Here is a 16,234-nt window from a genome sequence, read left to right on the forward strand (position 1 = left end):
AGCAGTGCAGTGTGCTTTTGGTGGAACTCTGGTTGTAATTTTGTTCATTTCTTTAATGATTTAAAAAATGCTTTGTCTTCAAAATATTTGCAAGCTCATATAATTATGATGCCATGTTATGTTTATGTCATATATCTGTATGGTCCATGTGCATGCTTGCCTGTGGGTACCAGAACAAACATCCTATCCTCTGGATCAGTTACAGGCAGTTGTGAGCCACTTACATGGGGACCAGAAAGAGTCCTGATTAAGAGCAATGAGAGCTCCTAAATGCTGAACCAGTGCTCTTGGCTCTCCTTATCACTTTGCTATAAATGTTTGGGGGATATTTTATTTAATACATTTATCAGTAGCCTAGTTACTGATGTGTTTGAAAACATCTTTTTTTTTCAGATGTGAAAGAAAAATCCTTTTGTCTGCAACTATTCTGAGGGAGGTGAATGCACTCAAATGCGGCAAAGTCTTGTTGATGTTTTCTTGTAATTATTTGGGAACAAAATAGCTTTCATAACATCAAGTCATCTATTCTCTAACAATCTTTCAAACACAAATAGAACAATGAAATTTTGTATTTTTATAATGACCCTGAAGTGGTTTCAAAGAAAAAATATAATTCTTTTTATATATACATTTCATAAACAAACAGCATTTTCATTATTTTATGTATTTACATTTCAAATGTTATCCTCCTTCCTTGTCTCCCCTCTGCAAACCCCCTTCCTATCCCTCCCTTCCCTGCTTCTATGGGGGTACTCTGGCACCTACCCATCCACTCCTGCCTCAGCGTGCTAGCATTCTCATACTCTGGGGCATAAAGCCTTCCCAGGGCCAAGGGCCTCTCCTCCCATTGATGTTGTCCCCTGCTACATATGGGGCTGGAGTCATAGATCTCTCTATGTCTACTATTTGGTTGGTGATTTAGTCCCTGAGAGCCCTAGGTTGTCCAAATAGTTCATATTGTACTTCCTAAGGGGTTGCATTCCCCTTCAGCTCCTTCAGTCCTTTCTCTAACTCCTCTATTGGTGACACCTTTCTCAGTCCAATGGTTGGCTGTGAGCATCTGCATCTGTATTGGTCATGCTCTGACAGAGCCTCTCAGGAGATAGCTACATCAGGCTCTTATCAGCCTGCACCTCTTGGCATCCCCAATAGTGACTTGGTTTGGTGACTATATGTATATGAGCTGGATCCTGGTGAAGCAGTCTCTGCATGGTCTTTCAGTCTCTGCTCTACTCTTTGTCCTTATATTTCATTTAGACACGAGCAATTCTGAGTTAATATTTTTGAGAAGGGTGGGTGACCCCATTCCACAACCATGAACTGTGCCTAACCTCTGGATATGGTCTCTAAACATTCTCATTCCCCTCTGTTGGGTAATTTAGCTAATGTCATCCCCAATGGGTAATGGGAGAGTCTTGCTTTCCTGGTATCTGGGACTTTCTGGTGGCTATCCCCAGTTCCTCATCCTTGATTGCTACATACCTGTGTTCAATCTCATTACCCTCTGTACACCTCCCCTGTCTCCTTCCACACCTGGTTCTGCCCCCCTTTTCCCTCTCCTTATTCTCTTCTTTCTACGTCCCTCCCTCATTCTAAGTCCCAAAATTATTTTGTTCCCCCTTCTAAGTAGTACTGAAGCATCCACACTCTTTCTTCTTCTTGAGCTTCATATGGTCTATGAGTTGTGTAATGGGTATTTCAAGCTTTTTGCCTGATATCTAATTATCAGTAAGTATATACCATGTGTGCTCTTTTGTGACTGGGTTACCTCATTCAAGATGATATTTTCTAGTTCCATCAATTTGCCTGTGAATTTAATGAAATCATTCTTTTCAATAGCTGGGTAGTACTCCATTATGTAAATGTGCCACAATTTCTGTATCCATTCCTCTGCTGAGGGACATCTGGGTTGTTTCCAGCTTCTGCCTATTATAAATAAGGCTGCTATGAACATAGTGGAGCATGTGTCCTTGTTATATGTTTGAGCATCATTTGGGTATATGCCCAGAAGAGTTATAGCTGGGTCCTCAGGTTGTACTATGTCCAAATTTCTGAGGAAACTCCAGACTGGTTTCCAGAGTGGTTGTACCAGTTTGAAATCCCACCAGCAATGTAGAAATGTTTCTCTTCCTTCACATTCTGGCCAGCATCTGCTGTCACCTGAGGTTTTCATCTTAACCATTCTGACTGGTATGTGGTAGAATCTCAGGCTTGTTTTGATTTACATTTCCCTGATGACTAAGGATGTTGGAGACTTTTTTAGGGGCTTCTTGAACATTCGAAATTCCTCAGTTGAGAATTACAGAGAATTCCTACAGGTGAAAAAGAACTTTAGCAAAGTGTCTAGATATAAAATTGACCCAAACAAATCATTAGCCTTCTTCTGCTCAAAGGATAAACAGGCTGAGAAAGAAATTAGGGAAACAATATCTTCACGGTAGTCACAAATAATATAAAATATATGGTGTGACTTTAACCAAGCAAGTAAAAGATCTGTACCATAAAACTTTAAGTCTCTGAAGAAAAAGCATTGAAGAAGATGGAAAGATTTCCCATACTCATGGATTGGCATGATACCATAGTAAAATGGCTATTTACCAAAAGCAATCCACAGATTCAGTAAAATCTCCATCAAAATCCAACTCAATTCTTCAGATATAGAAATAGAAATTCTCAAAGTCATTTAGAACAACAAAAAACCTAGGATAAAGAAAACTATTCTCAACAATAAGAAAACTTCTGGGGCCATTACCGTCCCTGACCTCAAGCTCTACTGCAGAGCAATAGTGATATAAAACTGCATGGTATTGGTACAGAGGCAGACAGGTAGATCAATGGAATAGAATCAAAACCCAGAATTAAACCCACACACCTATGGTCACCTGAACTTTGACAAAGAAGCCAAAACCATCCATTGGAAAAAAGAGCATATTCAACAAATGGTGCTGACTTGAGTGGTGATCAGCATGTGGAAGAATGCAAATTGATCCATTCTTTTTGTTTGTTTGTTTTTATTGGATATTTTCTATATTTACATTTTAAATGTTATTGCCTTTCCTGGTTCCCTCCTCTCCCATTCTCCCTTCCCCTGCTTCTATGAGGATGGTCCCCCTCCCACACACCCACTCCCACCTCAACACCCTGACATTCTCCTAAACTGAGGAAAAGAGCCCTCACAGGACCAAGGGCTTATCCTCCTTTTGATGCCAGACAATGCCATTCTCTGCTACATATGCAGCTGGAGCCATGGGTCCCTCCATGTGTACTCTTTGGTTGGTGGTTTAGTCCCTGGGAGCTCTGGGAGGTCTGCTTTGTTGATATTGTTGTTCTTCCTATGGGGTTGAAAACCCCTTCAGCTCCTTCAGTCCTTTCTCTAACTCCTTCATCGGGGTTCCCATGCTCAATCTGATGGTTAGCTGTAAGCATCTTCATCTGTATCAGTAAGTCTCTAGCAGAGCCTCTCAGGAGACAGCCATATCAGGCCCCTGCCAGCAAGCACTTCTTGGCAGCAGCAATAGTGACTGAGTTTGGTGGCTGCATATGGGATGGATCCCCAGGTGGGGCAGTCTCTGGATTACCTCTCCTTCAGTCTCTGCTCCACTCTTTATCCCTTTATTTCTTCCATGAGTATTTTGTTCCCACTTCTAAGAAGGACTGAAGCGTTCACATTTTGGTCTTCCTTTTTCTTGAGCTTCTTGTGGTCTATGAATTTTATCTTGGGTATTCCAAGTTTTTGGGCTAATATCCACTTCTTGTACAAAGCTCAAGTCCAAGTGGATCAAGGACCTCCACCTAAAACCAGATACACTGAATCTATTAGAAGAAAAAGTGGGAAAGAGCCTTGCATACATTGGCACAGGGGAAAATTTCCTGAACAGAACACCAATGACCCAGGCTCTAAGATCAACTATAGACAAATGGGACCTCATAAAACTGCAAAGCTTCTGTAAGGCAAAAGACACTGTCATCAGGACAAAACAGGAACCTAAATATTGTGAAATGATCTTTACCAACCTACATCTGATAGAGGGCTAATATCCAATATATACAAAGAACTCAAGAAGTTAGACTCCAGAGAATCAAATAATCCTATTAAAATGGGGAACAGAGCTAAACAAATAATTCTCAACTGGTTAATTCAAAGGCACTAGCTCAAGATTTATCTATATGAAAGCACTGAATGTTCTAGTCCTCATTGTACTTCACTCAAATTTGTTCTTGTTTTTTACCTGCTATGAATAATAAGAAAAAAATTTAACATTGAAAATCCCCCTTTGTCCAAACATCATCAAATCTGTGAGTACTTAAGGAAGAGCACCTGTGTTCTATCACTTTAAACTTTCAGGGTTATGTTAATTGCAAAAAGTATTGAGCAATTCACCTGCCAACTAGTACATTTCCTCAGTTCACAGACCAGCTATAATTTCTTTGACACTTGCTCTGGTCCTATCACATCACTCTTGGCACTGGTTTCGCACCTGCTTCAGGTTCTCCAGCATGGTAGTTGATAAATATTTTGAGTAATGGGCCACAGAGGGCCACTATTGTGCCTCCAGATGGAGTATAAACTACTCTTTGCTGCTCATATAAGTCAATTTACTAGAAATGAGTACCAAAAATTCTCCCAGGGATCTATCTACACCATCTCTCAATGATAGGTGCATGCACATTTTCAATGTAGCTTTTCATAGCAGCTTCCATGATTTGGTTTCATAGTTTATGTATGACTCTCGCAACAGCAGTATTGGTTTAGCCAGCCATGTTATTTTATGATTCTCCAGAATGATGAAAGTTCTGATACAATTCTGAGACAGAAAATAATGGTAACCAAACAGGAGTATTTGATTAAGCAGAATGACTGTTTTTGTTACCAGGTCTTCTAGTATTAAATACACATCTTAAAATTATCCTAACCAGAGTCTCACAGGTCTCAGGAACAGATGTTCTGTTTGTCATGTTCTGTTTGTTATGGATTGGTTTCTGAAGGCTTCAACATCCTAATACTCATGGCCTGCTTTGTGGGAGTAGGTAGAACAGTTGTGAATCATCGACATACAGATACTAATAATTATAATTAATTCCGGGCAAAGTTGTGCTTTAAGAGTAAAGTCCAAGTTGCCCTGATAACCTAGGCTTAAAAACTTCTGTTGGCTCCATCATTACTGACCCCCCTCCCTGGTTGAATAGGTTAATACTTGTGTTGAGCTGAAATAACTATGAGGGACACACTTCTCAGGAGTGAAGTCTTAGCAGGAATGAAATAAAACAGCTGACATTAAAAGTAATGTGTCCCTAATAATTGTAATAATCTTCTTTGAGGTATCTTACCAGAAATTTGCCTTTATAAATCTCTTGACTCCACCCTCCTCTCTTTCCTATCGGGAGAAAAGGAAGGAGAGGAGCATGCTAGGTCTTTTCTGGTAAACAGAGGAGCAACTCCATCATTGAAGTGTCTGGAGAAGTCTGATTACACACACACAGTGCCTTCATGTTGAGATGCTCTCTGCGTTGCTTTTTGATATGGTCCATGCAATTGCTACAGTTTTTTGATTTGCTTAAGTTTTTGGCAAAACAGGAGAAACTAAACCATTGAACCTGAATGTATTCTAAATTTTGACCTTAGATAGAATCATAATTCTCTTACTGTACCACTGTTAATATATGGATATCTTACTGGAGGCTCTGGTGCTGTGTCTTTTGTATGGGCTGGATTATATAATCCTTTCAACAACTCTTTAAAGACAGTATTCATTATAATCACATTTTAGACATAGACACTCCATTGAACTCACCAGTCTTTGATAATAAAGGGGGAAGTTTTCCTTTGCAATCAATAAGTGTATAAAGGTAGATGTTGATTATATCTAAAAGACATTTTGTTCCCAGGAACTCTTTACTCAATGGCTTTAGCATTGTGACAACCAATTATTGCATTGCATTTTCAAAAGAGTGATTTTTTTTCATGTCTACTAGTCAGCATCCTTATGTATAAAATAGCTTTTCTGTTATTCTATCCTCTCCTCTTTTCTCCCAAGGATCATTTAGACTTATGGTTTTTATTTATTCAGCCAACATTATTTATGTCTATTTTTTTGATGCTTAAATTGTCTCAAATTTGCCCAGTAGGAATGATCTCAAGCAGGCCTTCATGTCCTTTTAATATTCTGAATGCTTTTCTTACTCTCTGACATGCTAACATATTTCAAAATTGTCACCATACTTTCCCCGTCCAAGAAATAAAACCAGCCATTCCTCTAGAGATAATCTCAGGGGTAAATATAGAAACCAAATCAGGCCATTAGGTATGCTCATTATTACTTGCTATTATCATTGTCTCTGGGCTCATCCAGTAGACAAAACTAGAAAAAGTTCATTTCGAGTTTCCATTTTCATCCTTCCAATGGATAGCCAAAAGGATAGGAGCATTCTCAGCTGTCTGTAGCTTCATTGCTGTGACTTTGTGACTGTTCTTACACTTTTCTCTAGCCACTATTAGAAGCCATTGCATTCTACAATCAGCTTTTTTATCTTCCAAGCTTTCTTATAAAACTCCACCTTTCCCCTATTCATCTTATCTTGCTTATGATTATCATGAGCATCTTGTTTACATTTGGAAATTAATTCCAAAGAAAGTGCAAACTTAATTAAAAGCAACATCTTTCCTTTACATTTATTGTGCTATTTTATTGAATTTAGCTTATCAATTTTGCAGTAGTAAGAGTGATGACTAGGTATGGATTAGCTCATCTGAGCACTTATTTAGATACTGGTGGTCTGGTGGCTTCTCTTCCAAACTGGTCTTTTCCTGTGGTAGGAAAAGGGATTTTTCCTACCCTAATAATTATTTCCTATTTTTAGCTTGTGAAGTCCTCAGGTCTGATCCATGGCCTACAGAGTTTCTTTTCTATAGTCCCTATTACAGTACATTTCTCACCTTCATTTCTTTTTCACCATTAATTAATTAATGTATTTACTTTACATCTCATTGATGCCCGACTCTTTTCCCAATTCTCCTCTCTCAAGGTGCCTGCAAATAATTGAACTGAAAATCTCATCCCTGTTGGAGAAGTTAGAGAAAGGATTGAAAGAGCTGAAGGGGCTTGCAACCCCATAAGAACCACAATACCAACTAATCAGAGCTCCCAGGGACTAAACCACTACCCAAAGAGTACACATGGACAGACCCATGGCTCCAACTGCTTATGTAGCAGAGGATGGCCTTGTAAGGCACCAATGGGAGGAGAAGCCCTTGGTTCTGCTAAGGCCGAACCCCCCAGTGTAGGGGAATGTCAGGGAGGGGAAGCAGGAAGAGGGGTGGTTGGGGAGGGGGAACACCCTTATAGAAGAATGGGGAGGAGCATGGGATAGAGGGCTTATGGACAAGAAACCAGGAAAGGGAATAACAGTTGAACTATCAATGAAAAATATCCAAAAAAAAAAAAAAAGTAAAGGCATGTGAACCACTGCCTAGCTAAATGCTACTTTAGAAAACTTACATTGATTCAATTATGATTCTAAGTAATTTAGTTTTAGGTTTTTATGTGTACATCAATTTGAAGCTCAGATAAATTGTGTTAGAAATGTATGTGTTATAGATTCTACTCTAAGGATGAGGTAATAGGATTATTAAGGAGATTGGTGAATGGGAGATGGAAGTTTTTGCAAAGAAACAAGATAAAAATTAGGAGGGAAACGAAAATGAAAAGAGTGAAAATACAAAATAAATGGTAATATAACAAAAATTCTTTTAGATTATAATTGCATCATTTATCCCTTCCCTTGCATTTCCTTGCTCTCTTTCAAATTCATGGCCTCTTTCCTTTGATTGTTATTATATATGTGTGCAAGTATGTGTGTGTGTGTGTGTGTGTGTGTGTATTTCTTAATATATAAATTCAACCTGCTTGGTATTTACAATGTTACTTGTATGTATATGTTTCAGGACTGAGCATTTGTTATTGGACAACCAGTTGGTTTGCTCTTCCCCGGAGAACACCATTTTGCCTGTTCTCACTGTCTCCCAGCGTTTTATTTTGTATGTTTAACTTACAGCATAAGTGGAAGTCAGAAAACTAGAAAAGAATCTTTTAGGCAAAGACACATTAGGGAGGAGAATAGTAGATTAACCCCTAAGGAAAGACACATTAATGATTTGAAATACTGGGGTGGAAAGGTTTAAGAAAAAATGGTGTGGGAATCTGGGGGAAACAGGGTGATTCGAGGACTAACTCAAAGGAAGGGGATACGAAATGAGGCACTTTGGCTGACTCACAACCCAACTTAAAATAAAAATAGTATTTGGAAAATTTGCTCATCATTTAAAAGCAAAGGACCAGCGTTCAGTTCCCAGCATCAATACATGGTAGCCTTCATGTGCCTGAAACTCCAGCCCCTGGAGTATTCAATGCCTCTGACCTCTGCAGGGACCTCATGTGCAAATTCCTGCTTTCTCCCCATTAAAAATCAAATGAATCTTTTCAAACTGAAGAGATAGAAAGGCACATGCAAAAGCAAGGAAATAACAGACGGTTAAGTGAGGATGAGAACAGAAAAAAAAAAAAAAAAACCAGGAGTTATTGGGTGAGCTAATGAAAACTAAGAATCCATGAAACACTTTACAGAAATCCATTACCTAGTAAGCTAATTTCAAAATACAGCTTGAAATTAGTTGAGAGTCTAGCGAAAGGGCTCATCAGTTAAGAGCACTGGCTGCTCTTCTCATGGACACAGGTCCAATTTCTAGCACCCACACGGTGCTTCACAACCATATATAACCCCAGTCACAAAGTATGCAAAGCTTTCCTGTGACCTTTCAGCCAACAGGCATGAATATGGTGCACAGACATACGTGTAGTCAAGACGTAAAAAATAATGAAGAATTGAAATGTAATTGTACTGTGTGGGTGGACGATGATATACCCAGAAGACAGGGTATTGAATGAAACTCACAGTGCCAGGCATTAAATACCTCTCTAAAGTTATTGTCATGGATGTACTAGATGCTCCCCAACTAAAAATTATCACCATTGCCATTTTTTACTTACACAATAACTACATGATAAGACTCAGTTGCTGGATATGCCACACACTTTCTCTATGGGGCAGAGAAAAATTGATCTCAAGTGAGCTGAGAAACGACCTCCTTGTGACTTGTTTTCATAATAGTGTAAGGTACTATACAGGCTGTTGAAGGAGGAAACACACCATAGTAATCTTATTCAGAAATAGGCCTTGCATATTTCAATGCTGACCTGCCAGGCAAGATTCACCAATGTGATCAACACTGGCTTTACTCTGATGAGGCAACCAATAGCTTTCTGATTTGCTTCACAGGAAGGTATTTTATGCCTGGTACTGTAATCCTAGTAAAAGTCCATGGCTGTGGATGTTATGGTCCTATAATACAGTGGTATAACATATGATATGTGGTACAATGGCATATAAGAGCATATGGTATAATGACAATAAAGCTATTATCATTTTGCTAAGTTGTACTGTCAAGCATCTCTCTAAGTATTTATATTTATATACATAGACCTGGTCTGCTCTCAACCTTGATCAAAGAAGCTTCTTTTTACTGTGAGGCAACAATCAGTGCAGAGAAACATAACCAGTTAAAGCACTGTGAATAAAAGACTGAATTCTCAGCTCTAAATGGAATGACTAGATTAGCCCTACTATCACTAAGGTTCAGGGAACATTGAAGAGGAGGTGAAATGATTATAAGAGCTAAAGGATGGGGAGGAATGCTATGAAGTGTTGTCTTGTGGTTAAAGAATGACTATTGCACTCATGAACTCACAGTAGCTGGAGTTATTTACACAAGACCTACTTGTGATCGAGCCAACCACACTCCCAGCATAGTAGACAAGACCTACACAAGATCAATTCAGCCAAACTCCCAATATAGTTAGGGTAGACAGTTTCCAACTGCACTCAGTGTAGAAGCTGTTATGAGTGGATAGTTGTTGGAAGGCATCATTCTTCTTTGAGTATGTAGTCACCTGTTGGATTCCCTTGCTCCAGTGGATGTTCCACACCCAAGCACTAACCAGACTTAGTGGTTTATCAGAAAATATGAAGTTGGGATGGAAGTGTGTTGAGCATGAAATGGGGGGGGGATTGGAAGAAAGAAATGAAGTGTAGCTATGGTCATATTTCATGTATGTGATCATATTACAGTGTGAAATTTTCAAAAATAAAGAAAAATTAAAACCCTCAATAAATATATGCATGTGTTTTTGTTTGCTGGTAATTGTAACCTACATAACATATTGGGAAAGACTCAGATCATCCTTGTTTTAAGGTAAAAATCCATGTTTTGCATCTCTCCACAGGTAAATCAACAAAAGACCAAAACCTTGACTTTTAGCATGTAAGGCAAAGGTGTCTCACCTGAGCAAAGGCAAGTGGCTGGTACCGATAAGGAAAGAAGAGGACAAGTGGATCGTTTTTCCCTCCTTTATATATTGACTTTGTTTTCATCCTGTGTCTTTCTTTGCTACTTCTTCCAACTGTAATTAGAACTTCTGTAATCAGAGACCAATACAACCTTTTCACTCAGAAAAGCCCAAATCAGTACAAAGAAGATGCATAGAAGACGATAATAGTATGCTGTTTGCTCTTCTTTGACTCCGTCCAGTTCCAGCTTCCTTCTAGATGCCGGTATCTGTATTTCTGGACATGAGGACATTTTTTTTGAAACTGTAAAAGCAGATGGCAAATAGCAGTGAAATAAACCCTTTACGTTCACATCAGTAGCCCTAAGCCAGTGGCTGCCAGAATTTGGGTATCTATTTCCAAAGAATTATCCCCCATAAAATGGGATAACCATGAAGTATATATTTTGTATTGATTCCTAGGGGTTTCTGTAGGGATTTCATTTCAGTTGCTGCTGTGGTGGTGGTATTTACAGTGTATCTTTTCCTTGAATATTCTCCTTCCCTTCTCTGAAGTTTTCTATCACCATTCCATCAGTGGTCTCTGTGTCAATCACATAAATAGAATCCTGATTCTATAACCTTGTCTCCTATCTCCAAGTAAGAGGGACCCTTAGTTTGCCCTCTATCCCATCTTCTTGATGATGCTTGTATTTGATCACCCCTTTGATCAATACCACTACTCAACTGTAGTGTGTGGGGGGTTATTTCTTTAAAGTAACATTTTAAACTCTGTTTATTGCTCCATTGCTTCAGAGAGGATTTTATGTTTCAAATATAGTGGCATTTCAGTAATTATTTGGTCTGCTTCTGCTTTTTGACAATGAATAAACTGTTTTTTTCCTCAGGATACTTGAGAATGGCTGGGAACTGGATATTAAGACCAACTCTGGCACAACAAACCTTCCACTGTTGCTTGTGAAGAACTCTAACAAAGGTAGGATAATATGCAGCAAAATTATTTGCTTCTTTGAGCTGGCAAGGAATATAATTAAAATAAAGAACTGACATCTTATGTGACAGAGTCTGAGTAGGAAGCATAGCATTTATTACCTCCTGTTCGCTAGCTTTTCTTTGGAGGATAAAAAAGTCAGCAAGATTTTATCTTGGATGACGCCTACTCACCTGGCTTGGCTTAAGCTAAAAAACATGAAAATGGTGGGGTGGGAAGTAATAGACCAGATATGCAATTTGGCCATTTATGGCTTAAACACTAAAACTAAAATTTATTTTCTCAAAAGAGAGATGATCTGGAAATCTGCCTTATACATTAAAATCTAATAGTGGCACAAATTCTATTACATATGTTGTGTTGTTCTCATCAGTTCTTGGGGGTTCTGTCAGGAGAACCCTGGAGTTGAAACTCACTCAAGGTACATCCAGATTCTTAGGAACAACACAATTGTTTGAATCAGAATATATGTAAGCCATCAAATTGATTCTAAGAAATTCTATTTTATCTTGTAATTATTTTTTTATCTCCCATAATTATTCCTAAGGAGAGGCTCTATGAGAATATTGCCCAGACTCACCATGGAGGAGAAAGGATAAAATATGCTAAACTTTGGAGTCGTACTAAAGAATTCTCAGAACTTAAGATCCCTCAAATCTAGTCCTCCTTTCAGACCACAGCATCCTTCCTTTCCTAAATACAGTCTCTGAGTAGGAGGTTCTCAATGTAGTACTGACGTAGGTGTGAATATTCAGTGTTTAAAGTCATGGGAAGCAACTTAAATTAAATTGCCTCGAAGTTTTTTAAGCTTTGAAATTTCTATTTTGGATTTTTTTCAAAAAGAGGGGTAAGGGAGAGAGAAACAGTTTGTTCACTGGGTATCTTTTGTCTACCCACTCCCCCAATTCCCTGGAATTCAATAATTCAGTTTTGGGGTACCAGCATAGCAAGTCTGTTAGTACTAGAGAAAACGTGCATTTGGTATGCTCTTTTGTACTGATGATTAGTGAAAGAAAACAACAACGCTCTTTTCAGCAAGGTCTTCTCCTATACAAAGGAGAGCTGCAGCCACCGTAGAGCAAAGCTATATTTATAGAGCCATGTTCTCTTGCAAGCTTGTGTGTGCAATCTGCTCCTGACCATCCCATCTGGCATGGACTGGAGAGATTCAACACTTGGGATTAGTTAAAGCAACTCAGTTCGTAAAATCATCTGAGGAATAAAAGATTCCACTATGATTTTCATGAATTTTCAGAATCCCCTTATCTAAGTTATTGATGTGTACTCATTTTAATGTCCACAAATGCACCAATGAAGGTATAGGATCTACAGGTGGGTGCTTTTAAGTTGAAACTGACCGTCAACCTATAAGCAAGTGTTGTTTTACTTTTCCTTCTAAATAACTAACTTATGTGAGTTTGAATCTTCTCAGTTGTTTTTGTTTATGTAACTCAGTGAGTGCAAATTTGTTCTGCTTTGTAAGTATGTGTCTAATGCTCATTTGGAAAGCGAACAGTTGCAGTACTAATGCTTGTCAATAGTGGGTGCTAAATGAATATTTGTGGAATAAAACACAACACTCCCCATTGTTTCTTAGCATTATATAGGTTTTTATTTTTAGTACTGCAACTATCATTTTATTTCATTAGCACAAAAAAATAGGGAATAAACCAATGGCCACTAATTCTATGTCCTTAATGAAGGTTAACCAACTGCTAAATGATGTGGTTAGGATTTAAACTCCAATTATAAATATAAAAGACAATACCTTGGCTTAAACAAATATTGAGGCATGCAATTCAGGCCTCTCGTGGAAAAAAATAAATGGTTTATGTTGATAAAAACTTAGGGCATGATATTCAGGAATAAATCAAAATTTTGTGGCATGATAAATACATATGGCTAGTTAATGCAATTCTGCTTCATTGGAACATTTTGAGCAAGAGATTGGCATCTTTTTATGCAGAATATCATTGTCCATGATAAACTGGAGGATGGTGACAATGATAACAAGTAGAGTGTGTGTGTGAGTGTGTGTGTGTGTGTGTGTGTGTGTGAGAGAGAGAGAGAGAGAGAGAGAGAGAGAAATATAATGAACAGAGCTTGAATTGCAGAGAATTCAAGGTGAAATGCTGTACTTAAAGACAGTGACTTGAAATAACAAAAAACCCAGGATAGCTAAAACTATCCTCAACAATAAAAGGACTTCCAGGGGAATCACTATCCCTGAACTCAAGCAGTATTACAGAGCAATAGTGATTAAAACCTGCATGGTATTGGTACAGAGACAGACAGATAGACCAGTAGAATAGAATTGAAGACCCAGAAATTAACCCACACACCTATGGTCACTTGATTTTTGACAAAGGAGCCAAACCCATCCAATGGAAAAAAGATAGCATTTTCAGCAAATGGTGCTGGTTCAACTGGAGGTCAGCATGTAGCAGAATGCAGATCAATCCATGCTTATCACCCTGTACAAAGCTTAAGTCCAAGTGGATTAAGGACCTCCACAACAAACCAGATATACTCAAACTAATAGAAGAAAAAGTGGGGAAGAATCTCGAACACATGGGCACTGGAGAAAATTTCCTGAACAAAACACCAATGGCTTACGCTCTAAGATCAAGAATTGACAAATGGGATCTCATAAAACTGCAAAGCTTCTGTAAGGCAAAGGACACTGTTAGGACAAAACAGCAACCAACAGATTGGGAAAAGATCTTTACCAATCCTACAACTGATAGAGGCCTTATATTCAAAATATACAAAGAACTCAAAAATTAGACTGCAAGGAGACAAATAACCCTATTAAAAATGGGGTTCAGAGCTAAACAAAGAATTCAGAGCTGAGGAATGCTGAATGGCTGAGAAACACCTAAAGAAGTGTTCAACATCTTTAGTCATAAGGGAAATGCAAATCAAAACAACCCTGAGATTTCACCTCACACCAGTGAGAATGGCTAAGATCAAAAACTCAGGTGACAGCAGATGCTGGCGAGGATGCGGAGAAAGAGGAACACTCCTCCATTGTTGGTGGGATTGCAGACTGGTACAACCATTCTGGAAATCAGTCTGGAGGTTCCTCAGAAAATTGGACATTGAACTACCTGAGGACCCAGCTATACCTCTCTTGGGCATATACCCAAAAGATGCCCCAACATATAAAAAAGACACGTGCTCCACTATGTTCATCGCAGCCTTATTTATAATAGCCAGAAGCTGGAAAGAACCCAGATGCCCTTCAACAGAGGAATGGATACAGAAAATGTGGTACATCTACACAATGGAATATTACTCAGCTATCAAAAACAATGACTTTTTGAAATTCATAGGCAAATGGTTGGAACTGGAAAATATCATCCTGAGTGAGGTAACCTAATCACAGAAAAACACACATGGTATGCACTCATTGATCAGTGGATATTATCCCAAATGCTCGAATTACCCTAGATGCACAGAACACATGGTACTCAAGAAGGATGACCAAAATGCGAATGTTTCACTCCTTCTTTAAAAGGGGAACAAGAATACCCTTGGGAGGGAATAGGGAGGCAAAGTTTAGAACAGAGGCAGAAGGAACACCCATTCAGAGCCTGCCCCACATGTGGCCCATACATATATAACCACCAAACTAGATAAGATGGATGAAGCAAGAAGTTCAGGGTAACAGGAACCGGATGTAGATCTCTCCTGAGAAACACAGGCAGAATAAGGCAAATACATAGGCGAATGCTAGCAGCAAACCACTGAACTGAGAATAGGTCCCCTATTGAAGGAATCAGAGAAAGAACTGGAAGAGCTTGAAGGGGCTCGAGACCCCATATGTACAACAATGCCAACCAACCAGAGCTTCCAGGGACTAAGCCACTACCCAAAGACTATTCATGGACTGACCCTGGGCTCCAACCTCATAGGTAGCAATGAATATCCTAGTAAGAGCACCAGTGGAAGGACAAGCCCTTGGCCCTGCCAATACTGAACCCCCAGTGAACGTGATTGTTGGGGGGGGGAGGGCGGTAATGGGGGAAGGATGGGGAGGGGAACACCCATAGAGAAGGGGAGGGGGAGGGGTTAGGGGAACACCCATAGAGAAGGGGAGGGGGAGGGGTTAGGGTGATGTTGGCCTGGAAACCGGGAAAGGGAAAAACAATCGAAATGTAAATAAGAAATAACCAAGTCAATAAAGATGAAAAAAAAAAAGACAGTGACGTGAGTCAGAAGATACATTGTGGAAGCACCTCAAAAACTCCTTTTTTTTTGTAGAGGAAAGTAGAAGGATTTTATGAGCAGATAATAGTCATCTAAGATTAGATAGCAACAGTTATGGCAGACCCAAATGACAGTAGCCTGCCTTTTAGTAATGCTATTCATAGTATGGAAAAGCCAGGAAGATTAAGATGGGGTTTTATACCTAAGACATGTGCCATTAAGACTATTAACTACAAATTGGGGTGAAAGGTACAGGAATGGGCAAGAGAAGAGGTCTTCACATAGCCAGAAAAAGAAAACTGAAACCTATGATGTGTTAAGATGCAGGAAAGAGAATTATAGCATTAGAGGAAGGAGTTTAGGAGCCTGAGAAGTGACTATTTCAAATGTCTAATGAATGATTACAATTCAAACTGAGATGGACCATTGTGATTTGCGAAGTCCCTGTGATAGAGAACTGAGTAACAGAAAAAAAATAACAATGATGCTGATTCTTTTTTTCTGAGAAGAGCATAGAATAAAATACATACATACAGTAGAGCTTAATTTATATAGAAATCCTGAATAGGAACAAAATTCAAAATAAAAGGAAATTTCTTATATGTGACTATCGCCTTTCCTGATTAACTTC

Source organism: Rattus norvegicus, chromosome X, assembly GCF_036323735.1.
Source record: "Rattus norvegicus strain BN/NHsdMcwi chromosome X, GRCr8, whole genome shotgun sequence".
Lineage (NCBI taxonomy): Eukaryota > Metazoa > Chordata > Mammalia > Rodentia > Muridae > Rattus > Rattus norvegicus.